At 37.0% G+C, this 16954-nt stretch overlaps 1 protein-coding gene across 7 annotated transcripts in view; it reads left to right on the forward strand.

The window, feature by feature from the left end:
* The first annotated feature begins 737 nt into the window (after nt 1–737).
* The window catches only part of tncb (tenascin Cb), a 64797-nt gene continuing 48580 nt past the window's right edge, over nt 738–16954 (forward strand). For 5 of the 7 annotated variants that reach the window (XM_058775204.1, XM_058775201.1, XM_058775207.1 and 2 more), the window contains exon 1: nt 8058–8162. The gene's annotated coding sequence lies outside the window, so the exon portion shown is untranslated. Of the gene's footprint in view, nt 764–8026; nt 8163–16954 lie in introns of those variants that run through there. The other 2 variants (XM_058775202.1, XM_058775205.1) reach the window with 2 other exon arrangements.

The following is a 16954-nucleotide window of genomic DNA, read 5'->3' on the forward strand; positions in this document are numbered from 1 at the left end:
TTTCCTTATGCCCTAAAATGTGCAGCCATCTATTTCCATAAATGGTTGAAATCCATGGATATCTTTGTTGATTTGCCCTATGCTAAGCTAAATGAGATACTGTATCTTCCTGAAATTATAGGTTTATATGTGGACCTCACAAGCGGAACAAGAGGGTTTGGATTACAGAGCTGTCAGTCAATCACTCTGGTCTAGATATGGACCCACCAGGAAACGAGCAAACAGATGGCTTGGTGTCTTGAGAATGAAGCTTCCACACCCACCCCCTACAACCCCCGAAAATAAACCATTGGTAAGATACTGTAAGCCCCTTGGATTTGTTTAAACTCTTCATCCAGACTAATGCAGAATTCACCACAATTTACTGCTGGTTCTTAATCTTGTGAATTAACCATTCTGATTGATTCTCGCCTCTAGATTTTTTGGATTTCCAGGATTTTCTGATTGATTACAGTATGTTACTTCTGGTATGGATAAGGATACAAAGCAATTTCTCATTTTTAAATGACTTCACACATTTCATTGAAAACACAAAGACATTTTACAAATATTTGGTCCCAAACTGCAGATGGGATGAGCTCTATTTTTGGGGCAGGCGTCTGATCCTGTGGGCCTAAAGCTGTTGAGGGGACTGGGTTTATACTCAAGCAGGTGTCCCCACCGACATCTGTCTCAGTTCTCAGGGGAACCACCAGCAGATCAGCAGCAACCTTCTGACAATACAGAAGACGAGGACTGATGAACTTTATTCCCATCTGAAAAGGTACATTTTATTACTTTACTAGGTGGGACACTGTATTTGAATTGCATTTTGGGCAGAGGGGATGAGGATTAGATACCCACATTTTTTTTTCTCCCTTACAATTTGATACAATCATAAAATTTTCTGTCAAATAGTGTATGTTCAATTTAAAAGCTTTCTGATAATCCAGAAATTAATAGATTTTCAACCTTGTGAAATCGCTCTGTTTATGTCATTTCCACAACAAAGCAATAAGATGCTTCATCAAATATTTATTTAGTTTTCATTACCCATTTTCTTGTGAAATTTAACCAGGCAGAAAAAAAAAATTCCCAAAAGCCCATATGAAGTATTGATCTATGCCCATCTAAAATTAAGCAGTACTGTGTCTTCATACATTTCATGTACTCTTGTTGGATTTGGCCAGGATTCTGCTAATTTCTCCCCCCTCTTGACCTGGATAATAAGATTAAAAACCCCTCTGATCAGTAATGCATGCAACATCTCGGAGGGAATATTTTGAAAGCTCTGAGTGTGTTTGGTGTATAATGCTGACTGTAAATCACAGGAAGACTGACACTCACTCCATGGTGATTACACAGTGGCACTGTGAAGATGTGGGTCAATCTCTGAAGGAATGGTGCATAGTGGGAAGTGAGGATAGATGAGGAGAGAGATGACAGAAGGGAGATGGCTTGAGCTCTCATAAGGATTCCAGGCATGCTCAGGAGTGAGATTGAATCCTGGTCTTATGCATGTCCTGTAAATAAAAATCTACTACAAACAAAGAGACTGCTGCTCTCTTATCGCTTTTTCTGGTCCCAGAGGAGGGAAAGAGAGAGTGAGAAACCAAATGATAGGGTAGAGAAACACATTGCGATTCTTTGGTATTCTGTTTAAACAATAAAGTGGCATTGTTGGCATTTGGTGTTATAGAGAAGGCTATGCAGTAAAGGTCAGTAAGTCTGTACCTAGATGTAGTTTAAAATGAAAACAGAGAACCACACATATTAAAGACTCAGTGTGAAGGCTCTTATGGACAAATTTCAATGGTGTACTGTGGGTTTAGTGACATTCTAGTTGCTTATACTGTACAGTGGGGTCCAAAGGTCTGAGGCAACACTGAAAATCTTGGTAATAACAAAACTGTAAGCAATTAAAGTTTTAGATTTCTATTTTTTTTTCTTTCTAAAAATAAAGAAATTCTGGTATAAAATGAATTAGAAATGTTTAAGAATTATAAGACAGGGTGTATTTTTAAAAAATTCTCTCTAATTTATGCCAGTTTTCTTTTTTTCTTCTCATTGTTAGTTTTAGTTGATTTAGCTTTTATTTTAATTTTAGTATTTTAAGGCTGCCAAAGTTAATATTCTAACTGGTTTGATTTAAAAATGTTAAATTTCTTGGCACAATGTAGAGTTACAATATTTCTCTGTAGTGGCAATTTTTATGCTTAATGCAGGCAAGTTGTAAAAGTTTCCAGTTATATATTATACCATGTATTGAAAATGGAAAGTAAAATTAATCTGTGACCATTTTTATTTTAGTTTTCCTTTGAAGACTTTATTTTATTTAGGTTAGTTTTTTGCCATTTTATTTAATTTAACCTATTTTTATTTTTATTTTTTGTTAATAATAATAACACTGTTGAAAGAAATACTGGTAACACTTTAGTATAGGGACCAATTCTCACTATTAACTAGTTGCTTCTTAGCATGTCTATTATTAACATAATGGCTGTTTATTAGTACTTTTAAAGTATTTATTCTGCATGACCATATTCTACATCCTTAATCCTGCCCAATGCTACCTTACAAACTATTAATAAGCAGCAAATTAGGCATTTATTGAGCCAAAAGTCATAGTTAATTGTTTGTTAATAGCAAGAATTGGAGCTTAAAATAAAGTGTGACCGAAATGCTCTTACATACTAAGAAGTTATGAAATTCATGTTGATTTTTCAGTTGTTTTATTCAAATTTTTATGCTTATCATTCGTTGAAAGGCACTACTCGATTTTGTGTAAATGTCACATGGACATTTAAAGCTGCTTGATTTTCATTGGTTTGGTATTCCCACTGCACACTTTATACATAGCAGTGAGCTCAGATCCAGTGAAGCTGGGCGAAGGATGAACAGAGGCTGTGTCGTTCTCTGGGCTAGAATCAGCCTGTCTGGATGTGGGATTAAGGGGTGAGGAGGGACATGAAGCTTTTTAGACAGCTCAAAATCTTCAAGGACTCTGCACGCAAAGATGGACTGGTTGTGATTACCAAGCCCTCTATTAGTGGTGCTGTTACTTGTTGAATCAGGCTCAGAGTTGTCTTTACATTACAGAGTTTGTGTTATGGATAGAGTGTTGCTGTGTGACGCTATGGATACATGGCTTAAACTATTTTAACAAACCAACAAGTGGAAATTTTTTTTGAGGCTTCCTTTGTGTTGGATTGATTTCAGATCTGCTGAAGACAGAGTCCCTCAAAGCTTCCAGGGTATGGTCAGAAATATTTCATTAGGGTTTCAGCTGTGTTGGAGATGCTTCCAACCACAAACCAACAACACACACACCTACTCTGAAGTTCGGCATAAATTATTGTGCTCACGTTGCTGATTTGTGCATGACATCATGAGGGATGTGGTGATGTTCAGGTCCAGGAGCTTTCCGTTCAAATGTCAAGTTCACTAGCCTGAAATTAGAGAGCTGTCTGCTTAATCATTATGAGTCACTGTAACCTTTCAGTAGTTTTAGTGTGTGCCTTTTTTAAAATTTTGGGATAAAATGGTTGATTTTCATTTTCAAGTGAATATTTTATTCTATATTTTGAGACATGCCTGACACTATAATCAATGTGAGTTTTTTAAATCCAAATAAAATGTAAGTTGGGGAGACAAGAAATGGTGTAATGCATTTAGTTTTAACATCTATAACTGTTTTTTTTAATGGTTGGTTGTTTTTTTTTATGCTGTTTCAAACTACATTTATAATCTTCCTAAACTGTGTAAGAGTCAAGTTAAAAAAAAATAGTTCTTGAGAACCTGCTACCCCACTAACACACTAATATAAAACATATTAGTATTTAAATATTGTGCATAAATTTGTTAAAGTAATTTTATACATTTTCATTTGAATGGTGTAGATGGAAAGCTTGTGTCGATATATCAAATCAAGCCAGAATTTGATTCAGTACCAGTTCCCTGATTTAACATTTACTAACCTGATTGCAAATCAAATGAGCCAGACATGCCAATTTACTGTTTTACCTCAATTCAATTTAATCCTGTGAATGCTCTATATTTTTGCATAGAAACATGGTAATCTATGACAGTGATTTCATCCCTGTTTTTGAACCTTGGTAAGTTCAATGATGTTGGCATGATTTATATGGATTATCTTTTATACAGTGTTCGTTTGTACTTTTTTCAGAAATAACAAAGCCTCAACAAGATTTACTTTCCTATTTGTAAGAGCTAGTCCACCCGTTTCACAGTTACCAATAGGAACGGAAGGCTAGGACATTGCCTATATGCATTCATTTAGCTGTGATATACAGGGAAGAGAGCGAATAGCCTAGCAAATATTGAATAAGCCTCTGAGCTGTCACAAACAATGATCTACTTTTACGTGTGTGTCCTCCTACCGCCTCTGAAAAGTAAACTTTTATAAGCAAACCAAGGAAAGCTGTTCAGGGTAATAGGCGTGAATAATGGCTAACCAGCTTCCATTCTTAGTGCTACTAGATATGATGGCGATTTTGTCCTCCTGTTAGTATTTACTGAACTTAACGAGAATATATGAGATGAGTCGGTGGCTAAACCTTACCAAAGAAAACCCATAAGCATCATGGCTGTCCAAAGATAACAAGCAAAACAATGCGCTAGGAGAGACACAGAGGCACTGCGGAGAGTGGCTTGCCAAGAGAGGCTTTCTGAGGTATTTGATTGCAGAATTGCTCCTGAATTACCTTGGCAAGAATGCAGGTTACACTCCATAGATGGGAGAGGAACTCGTGCCAGGAGAGCAGTGGGTATCATTATGCTATCATGTTTGCAGCATTCATTGTGTTTGCAAGCAAAACATTGCCCTACTGTTTTGTTAATGGCTTTTCGTCTTTTTATTTTATCATCTCTCTGAGCATGTTGAGAATCGATGGTTAGGTTTTATTGTGTTTTAAATTAAAGATAATTAGTCTGCATTTCTGCACACAATCAACCTCAAGCGCTGTGAGAAAATGAAGCTTCTTAAAGGGCCAATCCCTACATAAATAAAAAATTGTCATCATTTATTCACACTCACGTTGTTCCAAACCTGCAAAACAAGGCTGGTTTATCGTCTCCACATCTGTCAAGCTCCAAAAAGGACCAAAAACATGATGAAAGCAGTCCATAAGAGCCTCTTCTATAACAACAAATAGAATTTCTGTCTTTTCCTCCCACACAGCTATCTAATGACACTTTCAAGGTTTTTTCCTCCCTTTTGGAACTTGACAGCCATTGATGACTATGAACTGTCATTGTATATCATTTGTATCATTTAATGTGAACTAAATCTTTAATTCATCGTTCAGAAAAGCTTGTCACATGATTCACCATACCAAATTACCAGACTCTTTATACAAGGCTATATATAAGTCAAAATAACAGGCTTTAAAAATTTGTTTGCTATATGAAAAATAACTTTTATGCCATTTTTTTGTCAAGTGATGAATTAGACAAAAATTTCAATGATAGGTAATGATAGGTTTTGCAGAATCAGAAAAGGCATGGTCTGCCATGCAGAGCATGTCGTTTTGAAAATGAGACCAAACAGTTTTTAAAAGTACAAAGCACAATATTCAGTGTTTAGGGTTAATTAATTTGTGCATTCGGCTAGCTAAAATAAGAAATTCAAGGGTTAAGAACTGCTTGATCATCTATAGAGCATTTGAGCAGCCTTAATAGCATAATTTGTTTGAAGGATATAGCCTGTTGTAGTGTGTTAAATTGATGTTTTGGCTCCATGACTCCTGTTTATATCTGTCCAGACCTCTTCCCTGACTGCCAAAGGCTTCTTTCTGTAAACTGACCCTAATGGGATGGTCATAGTTGGCAGGATCAAGAATATAATTGCCCTTAAAAGCTGAAAAGTGACAGGAGTCTGCTTGGACAGAGGATCCCTTGTTGAAATAAGCAAATAAGCTTGAGTTTAAGTGTACCACTGCTAAGTCAGCACATGTCAGTTCTATAGACTGCAGTCCATTGCAGGCATATTTTACGAAAAGAATCCAAGAGGTTAAGCTCAACTCAAATTCGCTTGATATATACATAGTCTCACCCTAAAAACAAATATGTACAAACTTCTTTGCTAACGTTTTTTTGTATTTCTCAAATGTCTTGACCAGTTGACCATTCTCAGGCTGTTTGATTTGTTTTGTTTCAGTCTCTATGAACAACACTCTTGGCTTTTTGTAAGATACTGTATGAGACTAAACATTCACAATGAAATGTTCATTCTTTGATGACATGCCCGTCTTGGCTTCTGAAATGAATCTAAAAAGGGCTGTGAGCTGAGCTTGCGTGACACTTAACGGCCAGCTACAGCAACTGAAAACACACAGAATACACACTACCCAGCTGTCCTGCTGCTCCCCACTGGGCCCTGGCACAAACAAAACCCATTTGGCCTCAGCTCCCCTGAATTGAACACAGTGTCCATGGAGAGAGAGCTTCATCTTTCCACAGTCAAGTGCACTTGGCAGCCAATTAATGACAAAAAGATGTGGAGGAAAAACACCTTCCACGGCACTTTTTGCTGTGGCTGTTTCTTTGGACGAGAGGAAAATTAGCCATCAAAATGGACAGGTAATGCATCTAACTCCTCCAAGCTTAATCAAGTTGTTTTTCTCTGACGAAAATGTGAAGAAATTGAGTTTTGAAATGGAGTGTCTGAGTGTTATTTACAGCTAGGGTCTCTTGAAGACCTTTTCTTCTCTCTGAGAGAGTGAAACATTCTGCTATAGGATCCAGTGCCAGCTGAAGAGCATCAGTGCCAGCTCCTTTTCATTCTTCACAACAACCGATGGCATTATTTAGTCTGCTGTGTTGCTAAAAACAGGCCCATCGATGCTCAACGACACTCAGCTTTCCGGATCCATGGGACCGTGGTTAAGAATTCTGACATCATACTCTCTCAGACACTCTTAAGTAGCAGATGACCATTCTGTCACTTCGTAAACAGGGCAGAAGGAACTTCTGCTGAAGATGAGAACCATCCATGGGAAACAGGTGAACTCCTGATACTTGCAAGAAATTCTGAATGACCATGTGATACTGTAACCGACAGGTCATACTTTGAGGACAAATACTGATATTAGCAGAATAGCGTTCCATTAAGTGTGCACTCATTTTTTATTTATTTATTTTGTTATAACCTTGGCTCTTTGGAAAAAAACATGTTTTAGCAAAACTCCAAAAATATGTATAACCATACAGTACAATTCACTGCAGTTTCCAGCTGAAATGAACACAAGTGGCAGTAAAACGCCAATGATTTTTATTACTTTTCACACAAAATATGCTTACAGGGCAGCTTATCGATTAATAAAGATTTATGTTATGACCTCGAAATACTTTTACCATAGTACATGATTTATAGACTAATACATTTTGACATTTGCATCCCATCATCAGCTTCATGGATTTTCTCATACAGTAAACTTGCTCGGTAGACCCCCCGGTACAGCATTGCACTTTCAATATGGGGCGCTTGACATTATCCAGTATTTTGCAAAAACCATTCAAACACCTACGGAGTGCACGCATACATTAGCCTAAGTGGTAATGAAGAGGCTGCATGATTCAGTCTATTAAAATGCATTAAGAATGATCACAAGATATGGGGGCGGAAAATGTATATATTTACGTTTCATAAACATATTTTCACTTTTTTTTTTCTAAAAGTGTACATATTTTGAGTCAAATTGTTACATTTAATCAGTCAGTTAAGATAATACACATTTAGGCTGTTACCAAACAAATGAAACCAGTATCATCAAAATTAATCTTTGCAGAAGTTGCATCTGAAGTGGCATTTAGATGTATTTACACAATATTTAATGCAGCTCAGAGGGACATGGAGTGCTCAAAACCAGTTACAAATGCATTTTTTTTGACATTTTAAACATAGAACATTGAATACTGATATTTAAAATTATTTAAAAAATGAAAATAGACTTTAAATGTGAAATAAAAACCGAAAGTCAGAAGGCAATAAGTCACTGGTAATAAGTGAGTCATTGGGACTGAACCGAATCATTTAAACGGTTGATTCATTCAGGAACGGAGCACCGTCATGTTGCTCAGAGACGCCAAACAGTGCTGTAGCTGTTTGGAATAATTTTTTGTTGGCGAAATGGAGCAAAAACAGGCAGTATGGTGTCTAAAACGTAAGTCTCTTAATATTAACTTATTGTTTATTGAACTGTTGTATAAAATCAATATCACATTTGTAATCATGCTTATTTTTGAAGAAAAAACGGCACTCTTTGTGTGACTCTATATGAAACGTAAATATATACATTTTCTGCCCCCATATCTTGTGATCATTCTTAATGCATTTTAATAGACTGAATCATGCAGCCTCTTCATTACCACTTAGGCTAATGTATGCATGCACTCCATAGGTGTTTGAATGGTTTTTGCAAGATGCTCGATAATGTCAAATTGCACATCGTTAAAACAACAATTACGATATTATCGCAGACGATATATATCGCACACCCCTAGTGGTATGGTATTTTCTTATTAAGAAAAAAAACTCCTGAGTGTACGTTTTAAAGATGAAATAATGTCGATTTGTGGTCCAGAGGCGTGTAGCAGCCACTCTGGCATGTTCTTGACTCTGTGGCTTTGTGTTTGGTGTCTGTGTTGCCTCATCCAAGGCTTTCTTTCCAATCCACCATTGAACTGTGCAAAATGGCCAGACACTGGCCTGGTCCGGTGGTAATCAGAGAAGCCTGTCTGCCCTGGAGGACAAGTAGGATTTAGCATGGCTTGGATTCTTGCTCTCTTCCCAATGACAAAAAAAGCACAACCTCCTCAGCTTTCTTCTAACAGACTAAAACAGTGAGGTCATTTTCCAAGTGTCTCCTGAAAAGGTATCTCTTGTCTGATAGTCAGACCTGAGCAGACATGAGGATTGCAACGGCAGCAAATCAATCACCAAAGTGTTTAGCTCCATTAAAAAAAATTCTTGATTTAGAAAGAAAGAGAATGTGTATGCTGTGACTCATGCCTACCGGATGAGTTAGCTTAGCATTACAGATGGTTGGGGTAATGTTCTGGACTAATAGCCCTTTCTCCACAGAGATTATACATGGAAGTCTTGGAAAAGGTGATACACCCAGGGTCTAAGTAATATGGCCATGATCATATTTCCCTCTGTATCTGAATGGTTTTGCTCTGAAGTCGTAATGTTAAAAATAAGTGGCTGCAAAAACCATTAGACAGTTTCAGATTTGTGTTAGGAAATGGTGTTAATTAATTAATGACAAGGACTGTCAAGTCTGCTTGTTTGCTTCAAGATACTGTACCGGAAGGACCTGCTGGTCAAACTTCTGATGAAAATGCTTCTAAGAATATCTTGAAGAAATGTAGCATTTGTGTGTATACATCTGTTTGCATCTTAATAAGACATCGCTTCAGTGAGTAGGTTGACGCGTTTAATCACCCATGTACTTGTATTATAATTTTTAATGTTTTTAAAAGAAGTCTATTATGACAGCATTTATTTAAATTCGTTTTTTTTTTTTTTGTAGCATCGTAAATGTTTGTACTGTCACTTTTGATCATTTTATCAAATTGAAACATGCTTGCTGAATAAGTAAAAAAAAAAATTCAAGAAAAAAGATTGATATTTTAAGGATGCAGGTTCACGCACACGCTTGTTTTTGTAGTGCTTTGGTCTTGAATAGGGAAAAATGTAAGAGTTTTTCTTTTTTGCCACTATAAAAATCTGTTTTTGATTTGAATTTCCTAAATGTCCAAAGGAAATTAACATGAGAAACTGACAATGGCTTTCTTTAAGATTTAGCACAACAACTGAATTGACAGAACAGTGTATTATTAAAATGTTCCTAAAAAAATAAAGAAAAATGGTTTGTGCTTCCCTAATCATCTTAATATGTAAATCTGCACATTGCTGTAATTATATGCACGTATGGTGTTCGTGTGCATTACGGTTTTTGCACAAACACAAGCAATCATACCAGCAGATTAATAGAGCATGGAGATGTGTTTACTGCTGCTGCTTTAAGAGCTCCCAGGAGGCAATAATAACTTTGTGTGTCAATAGCAGGGCACATCACAGACGGCCAGTATGGTGCTACCATATGCCAGTCTCATGAGGAGGGATCGTGATAAAATTGTCTCAAACAGGGCTGTGGAGAAAGGGGGATATTGGGTAGACACACTCTTTCACTGTAGGTGATATGGGGAAGAGGTAAGAGAAGGAATGGAGGGGTCCTGGGTCATTGCGTTGGGTAATATTTCAGGATTTGATTATTTATTGGAGATCTTTTACTAGTATAAATGCTTTCACAATGCAGGTGATTGTTTTTGGAGGGAGACTGAACCCAGGCATGAGCTTATTGGACACAAGAAGACATTGAGCGATCTCTATCTGATCCGTATTACATGTCATGCTGGGACTGGATGAGCCCATATAGACATCCCAGAGTCTCTCAATCAGACTATGCTCTAATACTCACAGGGCATGATTGGAGCGTCTGACCAGGGCTGCAACCTGCTGTTTGAAGCACTATACGAGACTGACTGTGAAAGGCAGCACTATGAATATCCATGGCTTACCTTCTCTGGTTGGATACGGATGACTCATTAATGCTTTGTGGAGGGATGTGATGTTGCAGTGCTAACCGATGGGAGGTCATGCAGACCAGTATAAATGTTCAGTTTAATCCTGCATGACAGGATTTATTTGCCATTTTTGACAACGAACTCCAGGTTTTGAGTCAGATAATCTTAAAAAATGTACTGCAGTTAATATAGTAACACTACAATATGCATATTAGGGGTGTCATGCGCCTATTTGTTTATTTATTTATTTGAGGGTGTACCAGAGGTGGTAAAAATGGTAAAATATTAATTAATTAATTAATTCATTATGTATAACATTAAATGGCCTATATTATAAATATATTTAATATACTTTGTTTGCCTCCCCATTTTGAATGGCCATGACATACAACCTGCATTCCGGAAATGTTGGGACGTTTTTTTTAAATGAAAACTAAAAGAATTTCACACGAGCCAATATTTAATTTACAATAGAACATAGATAACATAACAAATGTTTAAACTGAGAAATTTTACAATTTTATGCACAAAATGAGCTCATTTCAAATTTGATGCCTGCTACAGTTCTCAAAATAGTTGGGATTGGAGCATGTTTACCATGTTGTAGCATCTCCTCTTCTTTTCAAAACAGTTTGAAGACGTCTGGGCATCGAGGTTATGCGTTTCTGGAGTTTTGGCTTTGGAATTTGGTCCCATTATTGCCTGATATAGGTTTCCAGCTGCTGAAGAGTTCGTGGTCGTCTTTGACGTATTTTTCATTTAATGATGAGCCAAATGTTCTCTATAGGTGAAAGATCTGGACTGCAGGCAGGCCAATTCAGCACCCGGACTCTTCTACTACAAAGCCATGCTGTTGTAATAGCTGCAGTATGTGGTTTTGCATTGTCCTGCTGAAATACACGTCGTCTGGAGGGGAGCATATGTTGCTCTAAAACCTTTATATACCTTTCAGCATTCATAGTGCCTTCCAAAACATGCAAGCTGCCCATACCGTATGCACTTATGCACCCCCATACAACCTGGCTTTTGAACTGAACGCTGATAACACGCTGGAAGGTCTCGCTCCTCTTTAGCCCGGAGGACACGGCATCTGTGATTTCCAACAAGAATGTAAAATTTGAACTCGTCTGACCATAGAACACTTTTCTAAACAGTCCATTTTAAATGAGCCTTGGCCCACAGGACACTTCTGGACAATGTTCACATATGGCTTCCTTTTTGCATGATAGAGCTTTAGTTGGCATCTGCAGATGGCACGGCGGATTGTGTTTATCGACAGTGGTTTCTGGAAGTATTCCTGGGCCCATTTAGTAATGTCAATGACAGAATCATGCCGATGAGTGATGGAGTGTCGTCTGAGGGCCCGAAGACCACGAGCATCCAACAAAGGTCTTCGGCCTTGTCCCTTACGCACAGAGATTTCTCCAGTTTCTCTGAATCTTTTGATAACTTTGGTTATACACTGTAGATGATGAGATTTGCAAAGCCTTTGCAATTTGACGTTGAGGACCGTTGTTTTTAAAGTATTTCACTATCTTTTTACGCACTCTTTCACAGATTGAAGAACCTCTGCCCATCTGTACTTCTGAGAGAATCTGCCTCTCTAAGACATCCCTTTTATAGCTAATCATGTTACAGACCTGATGTCAATTAACTTAATTAGTTGCTAGATGTTCTCCCAGCTGAATCTTTTCAAAATTTCTTTTTGTTGCTCCCGTGCCAACTTTTTTTGAGACCTGTAGCAGGCATCAAATTTGAAATGAGCTCATTTAGTGGATAAAAGTGTAAAATTTCTCCGTTTAAACATTTGTTATGTTCTCTATGTTGTATTGTGAATAAAATATTGGCTCATGTGATTTGAAAGTCTTTTAGTTTTAATTTTATTAAAATTTAAAAAGCGTCCCAACATTTCCGTAATTTGGGTTGTATTATACTATATAACAATATTATATTATATACAATATAACAAAATTATTATAGCCTATATTATTTTATATCATTTTTATTTATTTATTGCTTTATTTATTTATTTATGTTTATTTATTTGTATTTTTTGCTGAGAAATTTCCCACTGGTTGATCAATAAGTGATCTGCCATTGCCTCATTTGATCAACAAGTGATCAACAAGTCATGGCAATAAGTCATTCTTTAACCCATTTAGGTAATTTAACCAATCTCAACTTCTTCTTCTTCTTTTTTTCTTTTTTTTAGTTATTCAAAAAAATTCAACTGGACAAGATTTCTTTAAAAATGTGTTGAAATGACATACAGCCAATTAAACTATTTAAATGTAAAAAAAAATTAAAAGTTGATGTTTTACAGAGTATATATCAAAACAAGTTTGAATATGATCATTTTGAATAGCCATCATGCTTGTGCATATTAAATGTTACAGTTAACTCTGCACTTACCTATATGATTGCACACTAACATGTGCACTGAAATGTAAAGTGCAGGATTTCCAGGACTAAGTTTGAAGTAATAAGCATCTTTCAGCAGCGGCAGAAGAATGTGTACGTGCTGCTGTGTCTTCTCCTTCCTCTCTTTTGCACCTTGAGACTGAAACAGTGTGTTCTTTGTTTTAAACACTGCCTAGTGGCACACACAGTTGAAGTTACGGAAACAAAAACAAGAGGGCCACCATGTCCATTCATCCTTCCGAGATACTCTCCCAGCATTTCAATGCACACCCCTTTCTCTAATGGACTTTGCAGGCGTCTGCAGCCCGGCCCACAATGGAATCGGGGGTCTGCTGTGCACGTCAGTCACACATGAATGAACCCTGTAAGCCTAACCCCTTCAGTCTTCCTTTATGCCACGGAGTGAATATTGAGATAAATGGATGCACCAGTCATTAGATGGGCTGGGTGGGGGTTAAAATCAGCAGTGAATACAGAGATCTATTATACAACTCAGCTTGGTGGGTTTTTCAAGGGGAAAAAAGTCCAGACATTGCCACTGGGTTTTCAGAAAGACAGTTGTTGAACTTTTAAGTTATTCACCTCTGTTAATCTCCGCTGAGGATGCTCTGATTGAACTTTCCTCTGCGTCTTCCTAGACCGATCCCTGCTTTAAATCTGCCGTCGGAAACGCTTGCTGACTGACAGGCGGAAAGAGAAATAAGGGAACCGGAGGAGAGAGGGAGAGTAAATTAGGATCCGAGTGGTGTTGAGGTCTTAGACCCGTCTGAGGGGACGGCTGATGACAGCCAAGGTGAGAGCCGAGCTGCCTCGGTGCGCTCTAATGTCAGTCACGCTCTCACTCATACATCTTTTCACTTTATCATGAAATCTTTTCCTCTCTGATCTCCGTTTTCTCACTGTCTAGGGCTTCTTTCACATTCTTGACTCTGGTTTTAATGCCCTTCAGAGATGTTCACTTCTTTCCTCGAACTTGCTGTCTCATTGAGAACGAATAATCTACAGATGTTAGATGGTTTCACTGGCTCCAGGAGAAGTGGTTTTTGGCTCTGTTTTTTGCATTGCTTGTAACACATGACTGAGTACAAATGTTGAGGTTTTGTGAGTTTCCAAGTTTATTTCACAACTTTTCATATTGTGAAATGAACTTGGGTTACATATATCTGAATATGCATCTGATAAATTTGTCTCAGTTGAATTCTCAATTGATTTATTTGAGAATGTCTTTTCAGTTCCAAGTCAGTTTTTGAATTTGAATTAAATTGAAATTGAAATAGCAAACTAGATGAAAAATTACAATTAAAATTTGTTCCTTTCATATTAAGTCGAAAAGCAACAAAAACAAGTGTGATTTTTTTTCTTTTCTTTTTTTTTTTCTTTTTCTTTTTTATAATTTTAACATTATTTTCCCAGGATGTGTTGAATTTCTGTTGCTTCAATACAGATTCCACTTCCTCTGGGGTGTAGCCATTTAAATTCATATTCACACTCATGAATAAAAGGATGAAAGGTATATGAGGATGAAATTCTCTGGTATATATATATATATATATATATATATATATGAAGAGTTCAGAAGCAAAAGCCTCTAAGTGCCATTTGAAATTTTCTTCTAAAATGAGCATTTTTCTCAGGCTCCTATGTGTATGTTCAGTTTTTTCACTTTAATGGCAATGCAAATAACCTATTCATTGCCATTAAATTGAAATTACTGAACCTACACACCGGAGCCTGATAAAAATGCTAATTTTAGAAGAAAATTTCAAATGGCACTTAGAGGCTTTTGCTTCTGAACTCTTCATATATATATATATATATATATATACAGTTATTTATGCAGAATACTTGTTCTGTTTTATCCATCGCTTACGGATGTGGCCATGTTCTGTTCCTCTGCATATCTTTGAATGTTTGAGCTGGCAGTCAGTCAATGACAACTGCTGATTTAACTGCTGTTTGAATAGCTCAGACTCGTTTGATGAGTTTTTGAGTGAAGGGTCTTCAGTCACTTATATCTCTCTAGTGTCTCCTACTGTAGTTTCTGGAGCACCGTGAGAATATGGTAGTGCGGTAGGATGAAGAAAACTCCATCATTAAACTATGTGTTATGGTTTCTGGCCACCACTATGTCTCCATCTTCACTAACCAAACCTCAGCTTTGAAGTTAGGCATTAAATTACTGCGGAGTTTTAAGGGCTTGTTGTTTTAAGGACAGAGATTTTTGCTCGGTGTTAGCTTGTTGCTATGAAACGCCGTCATGAACATCTCTGTGGGCTTATGTGATTACTCAGTGATCCATCAACTCACCTGGGTGCATTGTTATGACTATAGAGTCTATACGATGATAGATAGAGGGAAAGGCTGTTTGGGCCAATTGTAATTTTGTTGATCTCCAAATACACAACAAAGGTCATGGCCTCCAGCAAATGTGCATCTCCAATTACATCTAATAGCACTTTTCGAGCCCAGCAGTCCACGTTTCTCTAATCCCTGCTTGTTGTACAGCAGTATCTTCCATTAAACTATTCTAACACTGAAAGTTAAATATACATTTGTGAAAGGATGAGGATATTTGTGAATGTATTTTATGGTAGAGTAGATCTGTCATGGTTTGTAGATATAGTCTTGAACTGGTTGCCCTGAATAATCAAAACACAAAAGTAATATGTTGTCATGGTAACTATGGTAGGTGATATATCTCTCTGTGATTGCTTTGGAAATACATAAGAATTTTCCTCAGAAAACCAGGTGGTATTTTCTCAATATATTTTCATTAACAATTTGCCTGGAGGGGTAGAAAATTAAATTGTGCAAACGGGAAGTGGAATTTAAATTTGCCTACACATTACATTATATAAAGTAGGAAGAAAATGACCACATATTTCTCACAATTGCTTTACTTTATTGAATAGAACATTCAAGAATGGTGATTTCCTGGTCAAAAATGGCTCATTACTGATTTCCTTCTCTCTATATTTAAAGTAAAAAAGCATAGCGAGAATATAAATTCATGTACATATAAATGTCCTTTTTCTAAACGTAACTCAGCTGGAAACTTTTACAATGAAGTCTATTCAGACAATACATTAAAACAAAACCATACAGCAGTTCACTTTACATAGTGCATTTTGGTTTAAAAGTGAAGTGCTGGTAACTATTAGAGCACAGCAGATACAGTATGTTACAGTCGTATTAAGACAGAAAAGATGTTTGTGCGTGTGATTCTACACAACTCAAACATCTTAAACCAATTTATTGGATGACATCATGCACCATAAACATATCAATGAAAAATGGAAGCCCCCCCCCTCATTTGGCCAACAGTTTTTCTCTGTTTTCTCATGCAGGGCTTGACATTTGGCAGTGTGAGCTTCTAGAGGCCACAGGAGGTGACTATATATTAACTTTCAGATGTCATAAATTGTCAGGTTTCTCAGACAATGGTGTAACCTTTCGCCAGTTACTGCGTAAGGGAGGGCTTAGCGGGCATGTGTTTGGTAGAGACCACATATCCAGTGATTCATAGAGAGATGCAGTCTTTGAAAAATGAGATTCAGTGATAATGATCTGCTTTGTTCAGCAGGGGAGACCGAAAATGCTTTAGAGGTGAACAGTGATCTATAACCCATCTCTATAGCATTATAGCAGAATTCCTTATAGCAAAAACTTCTTAAACTATGCTGTATGTTGTTTTTAATCCGTTAATACCTTGCAAGGGGAGCAGGAAAGGAATTTGATTCTTGGCCTAGATTTGTCAAAGTTCCCGTCTGTGCATTTAAATACATTGTGGAAGTGTTGGAGCCTTCGGGAGGAAATTGTCTCAGCTCTCCATTATTGAACAGAAGTCAGTGCAGTGTAATTACAGCCTGAATCTCTGAACAATAGATTACGAATGTTACCTGTTCCAGAAATAGAAACATGAAAGAATGCCAGACCCATTACA

The sequence above is a fragment of the Onychostoma macrolepis genome, chromosome 05 (genome assembly GCF_012432095.1).
Source record: "Onychostoma macrolepis isolate SWU-2019 chromosome 05, ASM1243209v1, whole genome shotgun sequence".
Taxonomy (NCBI): domain Eukaryota; kingdom Metazoa; phylum Chordata; class Actinopteri; order Cypriniformes; family Cyprinidae; genus Onychostoma; species Onychostoma macrolepis.